The sequence below is a fragment of the Stegodyphus dumicola genome, chromosome X1, assembly GCF_044657685.1.
Source record: "Stegodyphus dumicola isolate Sdum_Otavi_A_Nest chromosome X1, ASM4465768v1".
Lineage (NCBI taxonomy): Eukaryota > Metazoa > Arthropoda > Arachnida > Araneae > Eresidae > Stegodyphus > Stegodyphus dumicola.
In genome coordinates this window covers 173153746-173172088 of record NC_140780.1, presented here as the reverse complement: position 1 = coordinate 173172088, position 18343 = coordinate 173153746, and the positions used below count along the sequence as shown (strand labels likewise).

The window sequence follows — 18343 nt, the reverse complement described above, 5'->3', positions numbered from 1 at the left end:
ATTTATTTCATAGTTTATGCATGTTCAGTTGTTTTAAGGTGAGTGAGTGCGCCACTGACATAGCTTCCGATCTCGGTGGTGAACCAAACAGAATTGCATACCATCCCATCTACGAAATCTGCTGTCTGTCACAATGTGGACAAAACTATAAATGTAATAATTAGGAATATACAAATGGATCCCAAAACTTTTAGCAGCATAATTACTGCAGGTGAATCCTATAGTACAAAATTACTAGCAAGATAAATTATGTATGGATGCCTATTACCATTAGGGATCCGTACTATTAATTCTAGAAACTTCACTGTAAAATATAAGTAAAATCAGCTAACTTTATAAATCAGCATGATCTTACAAAGGAGCATTGCAGAATAATACAGTACATATGAAAATGTGAAAATAATGTAATAGCATATAAATGCATGAAACATAAATAAGCAGGTAAATGCAAAATTTTACTGTGCTAACCAGTTGAAACCAATTCGTTAAGAACCAATACTTAAGACTTGCATTTATTATCTGCTATATACTATTTTAACTCATTGTCTTCTTGTACAGAAAGGATCTAATTACTACTAAATAATACTAAGTTTTACAAAAGATTCATGTCACAGGTAATTCTGCCTTGCTTAGCAGTAAGGGATAAAACATAAGTACTATAGGTGCATTTTGCTAATATTCACTGGTAGTTTAAAACTTATGCTAAAATTCTAAATCGCAATAAGAAAGAAAAGTTGTACATGAAATTAACAATAAATATATACCAAGTATTATAGTAATATACATATGAAACCAGTACATTAAGAGCTACAGTAAAGTGCTTAAGCATATTGTTGCGTTATCCCACTTCTGACACCAGTTGTTGCGTTATTTTCTTCCTTCACGTTCGTACGGGATTCAATTTGAAGTAAACAATGACGACACTTAACGATGAAGTATCGAAACACTTTATTGGCCAGTATTGTCAGGACAGCTCCAAAACACGTTTTTACAGTTGTCGATGAACTACTATAAACACGCTGACACAATCAGCAACACAGCCTTCAGGTTATCAGGCTATCACGGTGGAGACAGCTTCCTGCAAAGCACCCGACTCTGCTTTCCGGAGTACAGCTCCGACTCTGCTTGGTCGTTCTCGGAACTCCACGTACTCTCGAGACTCTCCACGCTACAACTCGCGATGCACTCGACGACACACATAGCACAGCTTCTGACTCTCAGTTCAGTCGTTTCCGGAGCTCAACACGCTCTCTCGACGATGCACTAACCGCGATATTCTACGAGACTCTTTCGGTGCACTTGACGACCCACTCGACACTCGCTGGCCGGCTGTCAACGCGATCGCCTCCGCAGGGATTGACTCGCTAGACGAGACACACTCACTCGATGAGAGACGCACACTCGATGAGAGACATACACACTAACTGACTGCGGACCAACAGGTTTTATATAGCTTTCGGCTTATGTTCGAGAACATTGTGGGCTAAACCGGTAAGAATTCGTTCCAGAAGGTCCATGGCATATCGCCAATTTTGTCGTTCGTACGGGGTTCGTATGGTGTCGTTCGTTTGTTCGTTCGTATGGTGTCGCAAATGGGCGATTTCTCGCCAAATGTGGCAACCCTGCCTTCCCTTGCCATTTTATGGCAACCCTAAAACTGTTTTGCGGGGAGGCCATCTTACCGCGCCTTTACATTTCGTAACAATATGAATACAATACAGTTTAGTATATTGGCATATGAAGCCAATATACTAAATGCTACAAAGGTTAACATCTATGCATTGAGGCAAGTTATATACAGAAGAGAAATGAAACCAATTCACTGAATGTAGGGAATAAAACGTAAATACTGAAAATAATACTCTGTGCTGTGCTGACTACACATCTATATGTTGGTAATGCTCCTTGCTTTTTAATGCAGTAACTTGCTTTTTCAGTAAGATCAAATAAATGCAAAATAAAACTAAGTATAACCTACACTAGCAGCTCGTAAGGGAATTATTACTAACCAGTATAAGGAGGGGGAAAATTAAGCACTAATAAGAACATTTGCTGTTGTTCCTTTATAGTTAATATTTCTACGATAATACAATACTGTTGTTAACGTAAGAAGTACATAGATCATTTTAAAATAACTTTACAATAAATAATAATAATACGAATAATAAAAGTAAAAATATTATTCGAAAATTCTAATAAAACCAATCTATAGTGAACTCTAGCGATTAATATATTATGTACTTATACCAATGTTGACTATGTAATTACACTAAAGTATGTTATGTATTAATAATTAAATCCTATACAAATTTAACTAAATACTGAAATACCTACGTTATAATGTTGAATATTATGTACAAACAGCAGTTTCTATTTTTACTAAGCTGGTCCAAAGTTAGTTCATATTAATAACATTTTGAATACTTGAAACAAGCACTACAGACTAACACTTCTTGCTGTATGAAAACAAGCTTTACCATTGTATGACAAAATTTCAGATAGCTCGGTGATTATTTATCTTAATAAAATGCAGACTCTTAGCGTTACCCTGATTATCTGCATAAAATTCTGAACTATTCAAACATAACGTTATTCACTGTAGTTTCTACTTACAGATCGTCTTGATATTTTCTCTATTTTATTAAAAACTGCTCTATTTTTGAGTCTGTTGGACGTCCGTTTTAGCCAAGCATAGTCCCCTGATTTTATTACGTGCCAGATTCTTGTATCAACACAATGAAAGTAATTAAGGTCCGTGTCGCCCTCCTTTTTGCACTTGCAGAAGGAAGTGTCCCTAAGTTTGCCCCTTTTGAGGTACACTGGGAATGGCCCAGGATCTGTTAAGAACTGTGTGAGGTTAGTACGATGGATCTCGAGTTCCATATTAACGTTTGGCAATAAGCGAAATGTCCATCGTCCTGCCTCTGCCTCTGACCGTCTACTTTGCCAGTTTTTAACAACCTTACGAAAGTTGATTTTTTAATGTGAGACTAAAAACGTTTAATAGGTTATTCTATTGATTCCGTGCCATAAGCTGTCTGCTTGGCCAAGAGATCAGCGGTTTCATTGCATTGAATTTTTATATAAGAGGGAACCCATTTTAGAGTGTGTTCGTGAGATAGGAATAGCCAGAAGCTGTTTTTGAATTCGGTATACAAAGCGACTCTTACTGTTTTGCTGTCAGATTTGAGGCTGAGTATGGAGAATTTCTGATACTGATATGTTGTGGTGCCCTTAATTGCAGCACTGATAGCTAGCATCTCTGCTTGGTACACTGAGTTGTTCAATGCTAGTTTCCTCTTCCGCTCAAATGTTACAGCAATATTTTCAAGTCTACAGAAGGCGCTTCCCTTGCCGTTGTTCATTTTGGAGTCGTCTGTAAAAAGGTGACTATTGCTACTTTGAATAGGTTTGCCCTCTATGTTGATGCTCTTGGAGAGATAAAAAGCATCTGTAAGAAGGTTTATGCAGGTGTTTTGCTGCTCATAATCCAGTTGGTGATAACTATGACACCAGAGTGTTTACGTTTGCTCAAGCCTGGTTACCCTTGCGATAGTCCTCCCTTTCAGTTATCAGACCTATGGGAGGAATTCCTGTCAGTAGCTGTAAGGCTAGTGCTGAGGCGATAGGCACTGCATATTTGAAGTAGCTGGTGTCTCTGATATGAGAGCAATGATCTTCTAATGTGAGAATTAAGTTCCCGACCCCAAATTACCGCTCCCTATATGATTACTCTTTCTATAATGGTTCATGCTATATTTTTTAAGAGTTTGAACAAAATACCCCATTTACGTGAAGCCATGCATCTCATGTTGTTGCTTAGTATGCTGATTCGCCACTTAAGTTGTTTGACATGAGGCATACAGGAAAGCCTTTTGTCGAGTGTTAGCCCAAGATAGTTCAACTGCGGAAGACAGTTTACCTGTATCTCAATGGAGAGTAACACTTGGGTGACGTTTAAGCTGTCTGCTGCGTCCTATATGTAAATCTTAATTTTCTGTGCCGAAATTTGAAGCTTATGTGCATTAGCCCATTGGAAGAAGATATCGAGACAGTACTGAGCTCTCATTTTAAGTTTGCTCCTTCCTGCTACAACTAACATAAAATCGTATGCGTAAACTATAATTCGAGCATATTCTATGCTCTCGAATTGATGAAATGCTGAGTTTGCCACTATATTCCACAGAGCTGGTCCTAGGCATGAACCCTAATGGGTACCCTTTAAATACATTTTTGACGTAGATGCCACTGCCTGATGTTATTTGTACGCTTCGATCTTGAAGTTAGAGCGGAGGATGGTAATAATGGCTGTGGGATAGTGCATATTTGAAGCGCAGGACCTCGGTCCTGTGCCGAAAGAAGCTAAGTCCTGAAAGAATTATTCTTTCAAATACCTTACCGGGCGCTGGCAGTAGACGGAGTGGACTGTAAGATGAATGAACTGCCGGAGGTTTGCCACATTTGAGAAATAACTCCAGCTCAGCCAGCTTCATTTTTTAGAAAAATGCTGATGTTTCAAGCAAGCTGAAATAACCGGGAAGAGCAACTCCGGTGGATCTCCCTAAAGCCCAGTTTCCATTAGTGCGTTGCGAACGCTTAGCTTCATTCAGCGAAACGCATACGCAGATGGACGATCGTTTACACTGCTGCGTTATATTTGCGCTTATGGACGTTCGGCGGTCAATTGCATTCACCGCCACCAGATGCCTCTCTATTTAACTTACGAGTTTCGGACTCTTTAGGTACTTAAATTAGATTTTATCGAAAATTTTATTTCTGCTTATGAACTATGAAAGTAAAGCACGTTAGCAATTTTTAGATAAGTAAGGTTATAATGCACATTATGGCCATCTGCAATTTCATAGAAACTGAAGTAATTTTAATTTTTTTTTCTTTTTAGAAGCTTTAAATATTTATGAAATAATATATAATTGAAACTAAAATATACTCGTAGTGCAAAATAAATAAAAAAGTTAAACATATTTAAAAATAGCTGGTACTTTAAAAATACAGTGAAACTGTAAAGAAATGTTCACAATATTTACGCAAAATTTCCTATGCTTGTAATATGACTGACTGCCATGTGAGATTGTATGTTTTTAAATATGCCCAAATTTTGAGTGAAAACAGATAATATTTAAAGTTTTAGCACCAATTTCTTCAATGTCATAGCTGGATAATTTATTAGAAATCTTGTTTGTTTTAAAATGCACTATGCGCATTTATATTTTATGCATAATCCATAAAATATTATTTTTAATTTATAAATTTTAAATTCATGTCGCTTTTTATATAAGAAGTTATATAGATAAGCTTTTTTTCTCGTTGTACACAGGCTGTTCGCACATTTTTTTAGACGATCTTCCTTTTATTTACAGAAATATCTTGCCTAAAATTTTTATGTTCTAAATGTTCTCTTTGATAACGCTTATTCTTCACTATCTTTCTACACCGTTATTCAAAAACAAAATAGAGCCTTTTGTAGTATCAGAATCCCATTCCTCTTGAATAGCTTTCTAAACTCTATGGAGGGTCGTAGGTCGACGTTTGGACAATTCCCTTTTTAAAAGTCCAAAAGCGCAAAATTCTATGGGTGGTACATCAGAATATTTAGTAGGGATATGAGTGAAGGGTAGGGGCTTCATACCCGTTTCTTGTTCCATTTCTTCCAGGACATTAACAGTGGATGTTGATGTGTGGCTGCTTGCTTTGTTTTGATGCAGTTCCGCTGATTGATGTCACTGTAGCTAAAGAGAAGATATTTCATATCTGAAACTTGCGTATCAAATATGCTCTTGATAATATGTGGTATTGATCTTAACATTTTTCTCCACTCTCTTTATTTTTTCATTTGCCGTTCCATGAGAAACCAGAAACAAACCTACATCCCTTTGTAAAACTTTCTTTAGATTCTTTGACCCATGTTTAAAATTGTTTCTTCTCTTTGATGACAATAATGGATCTCTTTTTATTGCAGTCATTTAAATACACCCGAGATTCATCTATTATGACAACCTTTTTTCCATTTTTGTCCTGAAAAATATTTCTCGTAAAGAATTCTGCAGCGCATTCTGCTCGGCGATATCTCGTAGAGAAAGACGATGCACATCATGTTTTTTCGCCTTTATAAGAATTATATCAGCATTAACCACTTTGTTAATATTTGGCAGTAAGCATTTTAATGATTTTGCAACTGTCCTTTGATTCAGCGGTCATTTCTTTTAACATTAAAGATCTTACCTTTCCAAAATTCGAAGCATTCCGTTTTCTATCTTGGATAATGTATTTGGAACAATTTTTCCACTTGAAGCTAAACTTTTCTTTTCTTTTCTTGTTGACAATATTACCTATCGAGCTGTATATATCGAAACACCATGGCTTTCACAGTGTTTTGTAATAATTAGATAACAGAGAATATTAATATAATAATTAGAGAATAATTTTCTTCAGAAAGAGCCCAGAGATAGCCTTCCACCATTGCTCCTTTAAAACCGCCATTTTGCATGCAAACAAAACTGTCAATGAGCAGATGATAATTAATACTTCCAAAAATATAGCTGTAGTTAAAAGACAAACATCCAAGCAGATGAATGTTCTCTATAGCAAAGCAAAATCGTCTAAACAATGTGCGAAGAGCCTTCATATATATTTATATATAAGGTAAAGAAAACAGAAATATTTAATTAAACAAATCCTGCGCTTCTTCTGCAGAGGACTGGATTTTAAAGCATTTATTATAATAAGAAATTGTTTTTAAAATGTTTACTTTATATTCCTATTATGTTATAACTTTCAAAATAAATTCTTGCGGGGAAATTTTAAATAAATAAATAAAGCATTAGATTTAATGCACATAAAAATATAAATAAATTATAAAACACAAATATTGATCAAACTCGAACTTAGAGCTAAGTAAGTTGCAGACAGGATGAAAAAGGAGGATGGGATTCGAACTCACGGCCCCACAAGTCAAAAGGCACTACCGTCACTTTTAGCTTCCCGCTATCATCATACAGACATAATTTGCAATTTTGGCTTATATACATCATCAAGTAAATGAATTCTTAAGAACTATATAAGTCTGGCCCTATTTCAGTGTGCTATCACTTAAAAAATTCACCAGAGTTTGTTTTTCAACTTCTAGAGCATTTCTTATAAAAATATAATTATAAAGTGGCGTTTCGATTGAAATTATACGGAGTGCTAAAAATATATACCAAATGAAAGATGTACTTACAAATATATGTTAAGCAAAAACGGATATATTTAAGATTAATATGTGTTAGAAACATTTGTTAACTAGAGTTATGATGCAAGAGTTTATGAAAATTATCATTTAGATATAAATTGGCATAAATACACTTCAACAATACACAAAGTCTGCATACATGAAAACTTGATTACAATACAGCAATGTATGGAAAAGAAATGGACGAAGAGGAAATTAAAAATCTCAAGCTATGAATATAAGGGAGTTCGTATTTTTATTAATTATGAAAATTATGCAGATGCTCGTAATTATCAATTATACGGGCTTTGCCCCTGAGGGACTATTGTTTTCGTTCTGACATTTTGCATTGAAATCTTTAAAAAGCTGTATCCCTTTTCAAACTGTTGCCATCAAATATTATCGCCCTGTATTATATTTGAATAAATTAAATACTAAAGAATCTGCACAAATGTATGTGTGTGTCTCGCATTGTGATAAAATAACGGTACCTAGAGCCATCAAATTTTGAATGACCAAATCCTGCTGCGAATGTGGGCATCTGGAAGCCCAAATTTGAAATTTGGAATTTGTTTTATTATCGATTTCATATTTTGTAAAACTTTAACGAATTTCTGATTAACAAACTCAAGGATTTCAATGCAAGTAATAGCAATGTTGTACCGAAAAAACATTTTTATCTCCAGCGCGTGAGATTGTGTATCGAAAATTCTAAAGATATGCTCAATTTAAAATTATTTTGCGATATTGCTCTTGAACTGAATTTTATGGTTTAAGTGCGAAGAACATGATATTTAATAAATAAAGTTAACGCACAAAATGTTAAAAAAAACGCCCCTTTGGACGTAATTTAAAATCTGAAACCTTTCAGATTTTCTTTTTAAATATGTATTATAAATTAATTCTTTAATTAAATATGTATTATAAACTAAATTTGAGTCAAAGTATATCATTTAGAATAACTGGAAAACAGAATAAATATTTAAACGTTTTAATCTTTAAATATGGAATTTCTAAGAAAGTTGTGATTAAAAATGGTAAGCTTAATAGGCCATATTTTACAATAATATTGGTATAAACTTAGAACAACAGATATTGTTGGCTTTAGCAAAATTAGTTATAGATATTAAACTTTTTTAATGGTTAAATATACGGCAACGCAGAAAACCTATCAGGAAAATACTCAGGATTATAAGCTCGTATTAAATATTACAGTTTAAATGCTCATTTAAAGCTTACATCATGCATAAAATAGTGTGAAACGTAACCTTTTGCTCTTTTCTAATGTTCCTAACATCTCACAATATGAATATAATATGATGCTTAAAAAGAAAACTTTTTATAGTTTAAAGTTCCTATTAAAGTCGTAGGGCAATTTTCTTTTTCCTAACCGCGTGCCTTCGTGATGTAACTGAAAGTCCGTCTGGCTCTACAATGTCGAGTTTTCGTAAATCATCAACTAACGTATGTTCATATCAATAATATATTTATAATCAATGTAATTTTAATAATACCCATAATAACAGAAGGAAAGCAAGATGAAAACGAGTTTTATTACATTTTACTACATAATTAAGCATTTTCTGCTCTGAAATCCAAATATCTGAATATTTTTAGCTTTTAGACAGACTAATAGAGATACCTTTCAAAATATTTGCTGGAAAAATGGGAATTTTTTTGCGTAATAATTTTCTTCACTTGACAACACCCCTTAAGAGAAACTCAAGGTTGAATATATAATACTTAAACACACGTTTATGAGAATAGAGGAATCATATTATAGTATTATAAAAATATATTAAGCGTACATACAAGTATAATACCGTAGTTTCTGCTGCAGCTATATTCGTTTCGCATTTTCCCATTATAAATTAATCCTTTTTGCTATATGTTCTTACTTAGCTCTCTCATGGTACTTGTCGCTACGGTCAAAAATTTGTCATCGATTTTTTAAACTACTTCCTAATAAGCTATCAAGTTCAAATTTTTGTATGCACACTGTTCGTGGATGACAATATAATGAAGAAATTTTTTCAAAGTTCTACTTGGATTTTTTTTAAGTAAAATCTTAAAACGGTTTTTTACGCATATCTTCGTTTAACGAACAAACCAAATATTTTAGAGTTTCACTGTTTGCTCCATCGTAGTACCTTAATTGACTTTTGACGAATTTTCGAATATCGCTCGATTTTTTTCCACTATTTGAGATGCAATATTTTGAAATTTCAACATCTAAATATGCATCGAATACAAAGCTTTGAAATTTTCACAGATTATAAAACAAACTCTTCTTCCACATTTAAAACCAAAGTGATTAAAAGTATTACTTGGGTAATTTTTTATATTTTTTTAATATGTTGTAATCTGAAGCAGAAGGGGGGAATTTGTTCGTCTTTTGGCCTCAGCTTGGAAACTTGATTTCAAGGTAAAGATGCCATTACGTCATACGATTATTCCTACTTGTTTATAGTTTTCTCTAAAATTTATTTTATTTCTTTATTATTATTATAAGGTAATATTTAACTCACTCATTGTGTTCGTCGCTATGAGCCGAAATTACTCATAAATACTTAAACCAATTCCTGCTAAGCTTCGAGTTAAAATTTTGTATATACACTGCTTGTGGATGGCAATACAATATGATGGAGCGAGGTTTTCAAAATTAGACTTCTTTTAAATATAATAATGTAACGAAGTTTCGCACTATCTTCGTTTAACGAATAAACTAAACTTCTCATCATTTTACTGTTTGTACCATCAGATACAGCAGAAACAAAATCTTTTAAATGAAAGGTATATGAGATTTTAAAGTAATTTCTGATTTTATTTTTTGGGGAAAGAGCAACGTGATTTTTCTCGATCATTTGACATAACTGAATTGTTGGAAGTAAAAGAGTAGTTTTTTCATTGCTGAAAAATGATTTTTCGACTGAATAATTTGATTGATAGTGCATGAGTGAGACTAGAAAGGTGAAAATAAAAGAAAATTAATTAAAAAATAAAAAATAGACACAAAATTTTAACTAAGCTTTAATTTAAAAACACATAACATAATTAATGAACTAAAAGAAAAATAATTGGTCACATAATTTAATTGAAAGAGATTAAATAATTGTATTTACAAAATTCATCTACAATATCATATGAAGGATAATAAAACATAGTTCCTAAATAGCGAAACCTAGCAATCGAATTGCATTGTCAAAATCATATGCCGTTAACGAAGCCCTACGGTTTTATTACTCGTTTTTTATTATGTTTTTAAAAATATAATAAAAGTTTATTAATTTTATTTATTTAATAAATTATCTCTACGGTTATATCAGTATCGCAGTATTTCGTTTTCAGCGTAAATAATGTTACATCATTTCTTCCAGAAACTCCGTTTTTGTCAGGCTTTGAAGAAAACCCTGCTTTTGTTCTGAGAAGCTCCGCAGAATAAAAGAGTTTCCTTGAACGATAAAAATTGCGTGCACGTTGTGCATTATTGAGCGCCTTAACTAGACCCATTTGTGAGATTAATTCCTTACGTCAGCACGCCATACACCGCAGATACTATGTCAACCAATCTGTTTGTAAACAGGAGCAAATTCACCTGCTCTGACATTACGTTACATTTGTTTTATGAATTAGGAAACACTGCGTGCGAAAAAATGTAGCAAATTTCACTTGATATACATTTCTTTTGAGTTGAGGTTTGATGTTTTAAGCCATCTTCGGACTTAAAGTTTCTTGCACCCAGTTATTTATGTTTAACACCTTTATTCGAGAAATTAAAATGTTAAAAAAACTGTAAATTTTCTTAATCATACCAGGCTTCCTCTGCTTTAATAAAAATACGCTTTCTTCTGAAACTTTTAAAAACTGTATTGACATAAGCAATTACCGTTCACCAATGCGGAAAAAAAAACTGACCATTCTAGAGCCTTCAAAAATTTATTATACTGCATCAAAGAGCTCATAAAATCTAAAATAACACTAAAAGCAAGAATGGTATAATGAAGATGTAGCCTAATTAAATAAAAATAACACTTATGCTTCAATTTTTTACCTTGTAAAGTTAGGAAGACATCCACTCTAAACTACCCTCCAAATACCGGCTTGCTTAGAGGAGTAGGTAGTAACGATTGTATCTTCAAACTAAGATGTCGATAAAATTCAAATGACTGTTTTGTACGAGAGAAAAGGTAATGGATGTTCGTTAAATGTACAGTATGTTTGCGGCTTGAGGGTTCCCAAAATGCTGTCGAGCTGAAAATTCTCAGGAGAGGTTGTGGAAAGGTAAGAGGAGGTCTCTTGTCTGTAGCAGAGAGATATCCGAGAACTGCTTGAAAATTCCGAATGAGATACAGGTATTGAAAAACTGGATTAATGCATATTAAGATTAAATAAAAATAATATACGAATTATATGTAAAACCATTTTGAACTTGTATGTAAGCTGATCTCTTAAAGTTCATTAACAAAGCAATTTGATAAAAATCTCCGGCTTATACACGGAAATATATGGTAACCCGCCTGCAAAATACAGTAAGCTTCAATAAAAAATGAAAAATTTACGTACGTTTGTACCAGAAAACTATCAAGTAAAATAATGCCAAAGTCAGAAACAGACAGAAAAGTTGAAATTTAAGTTTGTGTTAATACCAGCCATGGACTGCTGCGGAATCTGTTATCATCATAAAAAGTAAGAATAAAAGGAGAAGCCATCCATGCACTACGCCTGACGCAGTGCTGCCGAGCTTCTGTCTCCAAAGCGGGTGTGTTTTGTTTACATCCAGAGCATGTTGACACCTGTTTAGGGGTACTTCAACCCACGACAGTTCCACACAAATCGAAAGGCGGGGACACTTCCGCGTAAAAGAAACATTCATTGTTGGATGTGAATTATCAATTTGTATAGTTTAGTGGCATTTACGCAAAAATCCCATCTCTGTTATTTTTCGATAATTTGCAGCAAAAGTTTCATTATGATTTTTTTTTTATAAAACTATAAACTGCTGGAAGATAAAAATGCAGATTTTAGCAAAATATGTATGTTATATGTAAAGAATGATAAATACCTTGTAGGGATTTATATTTATTTTAAATAACCAATTTAATTTAATTTTACGTTCTTTCCTATAAGCCTTCATTCCCCTAATTGTCAATGCCAGAATATTTAAATTTGGTAGCGCGCGTGAAATAATGCAAATTCTACGTTGAGAAGAAAAAGTTTAAATACTGAGTTCTAAAAAGGAAGTGGGGAGAGTTTTGGGCATTCGGGCTGCCACTTCTTAGCGTGAGCTTCTATTTCTGCAGTTATTGTTAGTTTACGTGGCATAACAGCGATCACTTTGGTGCCGCTAGATTTCCACGCGGTTTTAAATAACAGGAATTTCTGACTCCTGTAGCTTAATTTCTACTACTTGTTAATATCTTCAAATGTTTAGTTTAGTTCCTGTCATTTCAGTTACCGCGTGAGGCGTAGTGTGTTAGCGTTAAGTCGACGCATTGTGAATTTTAAAGAGTTTAATAAAGGGTACTTTTAACCCTTCTCCTGTGTAGTTCCTACACGTACAGTTGTCACTTAGAAGGTAAGCAAGTGGATCTTACAACCTTAAGATACCTTTAAAATGTCAAAATATTGCAAAAATATAACACACTTTAAAGCTCAATTTCCTTATAAATAATTGTTATAAGTATAAAAATTTGTATACTTCTTTCGATGCCCTTGATAGTGCATTTGCTACTTTTCTTTTATGTTCCAAATATCTATATTTACAAGTAAAGTAATATCGATTTTATGTTTTAATGTAATATAGATATTCCAAATATCTATATTACATTTATTTAAATATCTATATTCATTTATTATTTTGTTCCAATATCTATATTTATGTTTCTTTATGTTCCAAATATCAAAAAGTTTTAAATAAAATACATGCTTCATCATCTACATAATACTATAATATACACTTTTCTAAAATTTTTAGGGGAGAAGCGTAATAGTTACTCATTTTAAACTTATCAGTTTATTTTTATATAAATGGAAAACAGTCACTTGGGGTTTATTTATCTTGAATAAAAAATGAAATTACCTCCAAATTGTGTAATCCTTTTTAAAATTAACAAATATATACCCAGATATGCTAATAAATATTTTCTTCTTTCTCCATGCATTCGTGGTGTAACGATAGCACACTCGGCGCGCATTCGAGAGGTCCAGGCTCGAGTCCCGGCGAGGACATAGCGCACTTTTCACATCTCCAGCATCAAAATAACCTAATGACTCTACAGTTTAACTTTTCATTCATTTGTAACAGTATATTTGTCTAACATTGTATACAGAAACTTTTGCCAATTCGGCGGAAGTGCCATGTGCCATGTTCACAGGTGACTTATCCATGTGAACGTGCACTTCACCATGACAGCTTATCAGGAATTTGAAGTAGAGTGATGTCAATGTTATTAACATTTTTATACCAATTATTTGTTATTAACCAATATATTTTATCTATTGTTACATTTTGGATTACCTTGGAATATGTAAATTTCAAATATTTGTGAATTTAGGTCAATCAGTTGTTTTAACAGTTTCAAGAAATGAGGAAATATTGGTATGCATAGTAAGCCATTCAAGATTGCGATCTGTTGACTATGAGGTTATTGTTAAATGTGAAATAAATATGTGTTATTCATTATATTATCAGAAAACTATTAAACTAGGTAAAATTCCTAAAAAAGGTATTGAATGCTCTGCCAAACTATATTTACAAGAAAATTTGAATTTTATAATGTATCCCTTTTTTTAATTGAAAATTTTAAATTCCTTGTTCACCACATAGAACATAGAACACAAGAACATAGAACACGCATAGAACGCAAGGCTTACAGAGGTAAGTAAAAAAAACAAAGAAATACAACAACACAACACAAAATAAAATAAACTTATAAAATCACAGATGGCACGTCAGTGATAAATTTACAGAAGAAAGAGAAAGCTATTTTATGTTGGACAAATACGTGAAGAGGGGGCAGGAAATATAATATTCACAAAGTTTAACCTAGAAATGAGTTCTTTTGGTCCTTCCTTGAGCTTTGAACAATAGAACAACAAATGTTCAACATTTTGCACTCCCCCGAAACTGCATGAACACACGTCTGTACTAGATAATCTAAATCTCTTCAGATATGAATTGAATTTACCATGTCCAGTTAGAAATTGAGTAACTTCAAAATTGCAGAAAAAGTGTTTATTATTCAATCTGTGAGGAATGAAAGGAAAATATAGTTTAGTCAAAGAGGCAATAGTAGAATTTCTGTGTAGTTCATTCCACTTGAGTATTGTATCGTCCCTATTTTTGTTCTTGAAAGATGACTTGGGAAGTATCATTGGAGTATTTACTTGAAGATGTGTAGCTTGTTTTGCCAACCAATCAGCTCTTTCATTTCCTAGATTGCCAGTGTGGCCACGTACATGAGGAAAGATAACATCAACACCTTTATTATTAAAGTCTTTAAGAAGGGCATGAGAAGTGACAATTAATTTATTACATAAGAAGATATTCCTAAGAGAATATAAGAATGAAAGAGAATCAGTGCAAATAAGAAATTTAGCACTTAGTGAACAGTTGTTAGATATCTACTTAATTGACTCACTAATGCACAGTAATTCGGCTTGGAAAACACTGCATTCATTGGTAATTCTAAAGAATTTGTTTCAAAGTTCAGAACCATCATGGAAAACGACATAAGCTAATCCAACTCGATTATTCATTTTACTGCCATCTGTATAACACACAACAGGGAAATTATCATCAACAGAATTGTCATGAATGATAGTTTGAATTGGCAAACTATTGGCAGGATGAGGAAGATCTTCAAACAGCACCTTGGTATCGAACGTAAATTTGCTGATGGTATCTTTAAACTTTTTGTCATTTAAAACAAGAAGGTCAATCGGAGGAAATCCTGAAATTGCGAAACAGGCTTCATAGCTAATTGTTCTGTAGCCACGCACAACTCTTAGTAAAATTCTTCTTTGAATTCTGCGAAGTATACGGGAAATAATCTTCTTTTCTAAAGCTGTTCCCCACACTCTAGAAGCATAGCAAATAAAGGGGACAATACCCTGCTTATAAATCATATCAATAACATTAGATTTTAAACCAAAAGTATTGCAAAAGACACGATTAAGTCCTCTAAGTATATTTTCACACTTATTGGATAAATACATAATATAATTTTTCCAACAAAACTTATGATCAAGAATAACGCCTAAATATTTAATTTCATTCACCGTTTCGAGTACTTCGAGTACAATCCAAGTACAATTGTTGGTTTGTAAAGCTGACATGCTTTCTTTTAATTATCATGATTTTAGAATTATTAGGATTTAATTCCAATTTCTGTTCTCTGGACCAATTAGAAATAATATTAAGGGTGTTCTGAGCCGTATTAAAGAGAGTAATGGGACACTTCTCTTGAAAGCAAATTAGTGGATCATCAGCAAAAGCAATTATTTTACAACTCGGACAATGTGAGAGTCTATTGAGTAGATCATTCATAATTATTTTCCGTGGTTTTCCACACGTGTAACGTATATACGAGCCAGTTTCCCTTAGAAAGTCCTCCACGAAAGCATCCCTCCTCTTAGGCAGATAGCCCTCGGGGCTTTGCCATAATCACACACATACATTCATAATTAAATTCCACAGTAAAGGTCCAGAAACCGAGCCTTGAAGGCAACCTCTTTCCAAAATGCGGGAGGAAGAAACGTGGCCAAGGGAGAGCAATGCAGATCTGTCATGCAGAAAATCTTTAATAAGGCGGAAAATATTACACGGAATACCAGCTTTCCTTAAAAAAAAAACAGGTATCCCAGGCCACCAGGCGTGGTCGAAAGCACCTTTGATATCAAAGAACACTGTAACTGTGTGTAAATTTTTCTTCTTACCTTCGTCCACTATGTCTTTTAAGTACAAAAGAGCATCTTCACAACTCTTATCAAGGGTAAAGCCCAACTGTACTTTGTTTAGCAATTTTTTATTATGCAAGAACCAGGTAATTCTATTAATAAAAAGCTTTTCTAGGCATTTTTCTAAACTGGGAAGAAGACTAATGCATCTCAAGTTATCTAAATGCGGGATACGAGGGCCACTATTCTTAGGGAGTAAAACGACATTCGCTCTTTTCCAGCAACGAGGAAATGAACCAAGCTTCAGACAAGTATTGAAGATTTTGGAGAATAAATTTGGAAACATTCTATGAACTTGCTTCAAAATTTCGTTTGAAATAGAATCAAGACCAGGAGCTTTATTGCATTGTGAGAAAGCTTCTGTTAAGAGCCTGATTAGTAGTTTCTTCTAGTGACTTTGTACAATTACCAGATGGGAGAGAAATTCCATCGAATTCCTTTCATAAAAATTTTCGTTATACCATTCGCATATATATTTTTTCCAAACATTCCTTTCATTTATACTCATTAGGAATTATCTGGTTAGTTAGTTAGTTAGGCTTTGCAACCTGGAGCTTTAAGCTGTAACTATGTCTTAAGTGAAGATATTTTGTTTATATAACTCTCTAAGAGTAGGGTTACGATTTCGTTGAAACCTACGTCTAGCAACGTTAACCTGCTTTCTCATACATTCGATTTCAGTAGTCCACAAAGTACCTTATGAACTCTTCTCTTTTTTGAGGCATGGAAGCCATGAATGCGTTATGGAGAATCGAGATAAAATTTTCTAGTCGAGAGAATAATGTATCCTTAAACGTGTTTTAAGTCAAAAGTCAAAAAAAGCTGTAAATATAAAATAATGCATGTTAAAATATTTGTAGTTATATACATAGGTCAGGTAAAGTTTTTATTAACTAGGGTAAGGCATGCAAGGGCTGTCTTTCTAAAGAGAGAGATGCCATCCTGGAGGAATTTCGAAGGGAAGCTGACTTTGAGTGAGTATTAAAAATAACGCATATAATTTTCATTCAAATTATATTTATACATATTTCTTATGTAAAAAATTCTGATATATTCTAAATTATTGTAAATTACTTTACTAGAAAAATATAGTTATTGCACATAAATTAAAGATTTGCACGTGCCGAAAATAAAAAATATTAAATATAGAAGCGCATTTATGCATTTATCCTTGTAAAAAGCATGTACTTTCCTTTACCAAAATACGTAAATATTTATTAAATTACTTATAAATGTATTTGGAAATGAAGGAGTATTCATTCATAAAATCTTGTGAATGTAACTGTGAAGACATCTAGTTATTAAATATATCTAAATTTACGATGATTATAAATATTATCTAAATGTATATAATTACCTCAACATTTAATTGCAAACATAAACTGAAATTATGTTGACGAATATATTTATAAAACTATTTGAGCAAGACTTCTTCGTACAGGAACACTGTCTATTAAAAGATGTTGTAAAAGCATAGTCTATAAGATGCTTACTTAAGAAAGTAGTATAATTTTTAGAATGTGTGTTGTTGAAATTAAGGGTAAAAAAATTATAAGTATTAAAAGAATTATTTCCTTACATTTTATAAGTAACTCAGTTACAAGATTTAAATAATATTAAAAATACCACCTATTCTTTATACCTCTTAGAAATACTCAAAGGAAGTTAAGTACAGGAAATCAGCAGCAATATTTAACGTGTTTTACTATTAAAATAAAAGGTGCTCTAATTTGGAATGAACCTAACAGAGCATTAATTATAAAGTGACTCGGATTTTTGATTTAAAAGATGCCTTAGAAGCTAAAAATCATCTCATATTTGAGAAAGTATTTCAGAAAGAAGCTCTGTAAATAGAAAAGATACACTGCATTTTTTGTTATCATTAACCGAATAAAATCGAATTACCCTAAAATTCCTTTCTAATGGAATAAACGAAAACTTATGAAAATATTTCATTCATATTAAAACTGTTCTGGGAAAAGTATAGTATTTAATTCCATGCAGAATGAAATGTTATTTAAAAATATGTTCTTGCACATACTTAGGGCTCTGAAATATAGTAGAAAAAGAAAATATATACATTTATACCTATATTTACGACATTACAAAATGTTTACCTCCGATCATGTTAAAACCTTTTACTCCCCTTAATGGCAA

At 32.9% G+C, this 18343-nt stretch overlaps 1 protein-coding gene across 2 annotated transcripts in view; it reads left to right on the top strand.

Moving 5' to 3' along the window:
- The window catches only part of LOC118182481 (galactose-3-O-sulfotransferase 2-like), a 152152-nt gene that overhangs the window by 81999 nt on the left and 51810 nt on the right, over positions 1–18343 (top strand). Inside the window, exon 2 of one of the 2 annotated variants that reach the window (XM_085807286.1) lies at positions 17084–17160. The exons of the other annotated variant lie outside the window; for it this stretch is intronic. The gene's annotated coding sequence lies outside the window, so the exon portion shown is untranslated. The remainder of the gene's footprint in view (positions 1–17083; positions 17161–18343) is intronic. 2 annotated transcript variants of the gene reach the window in all.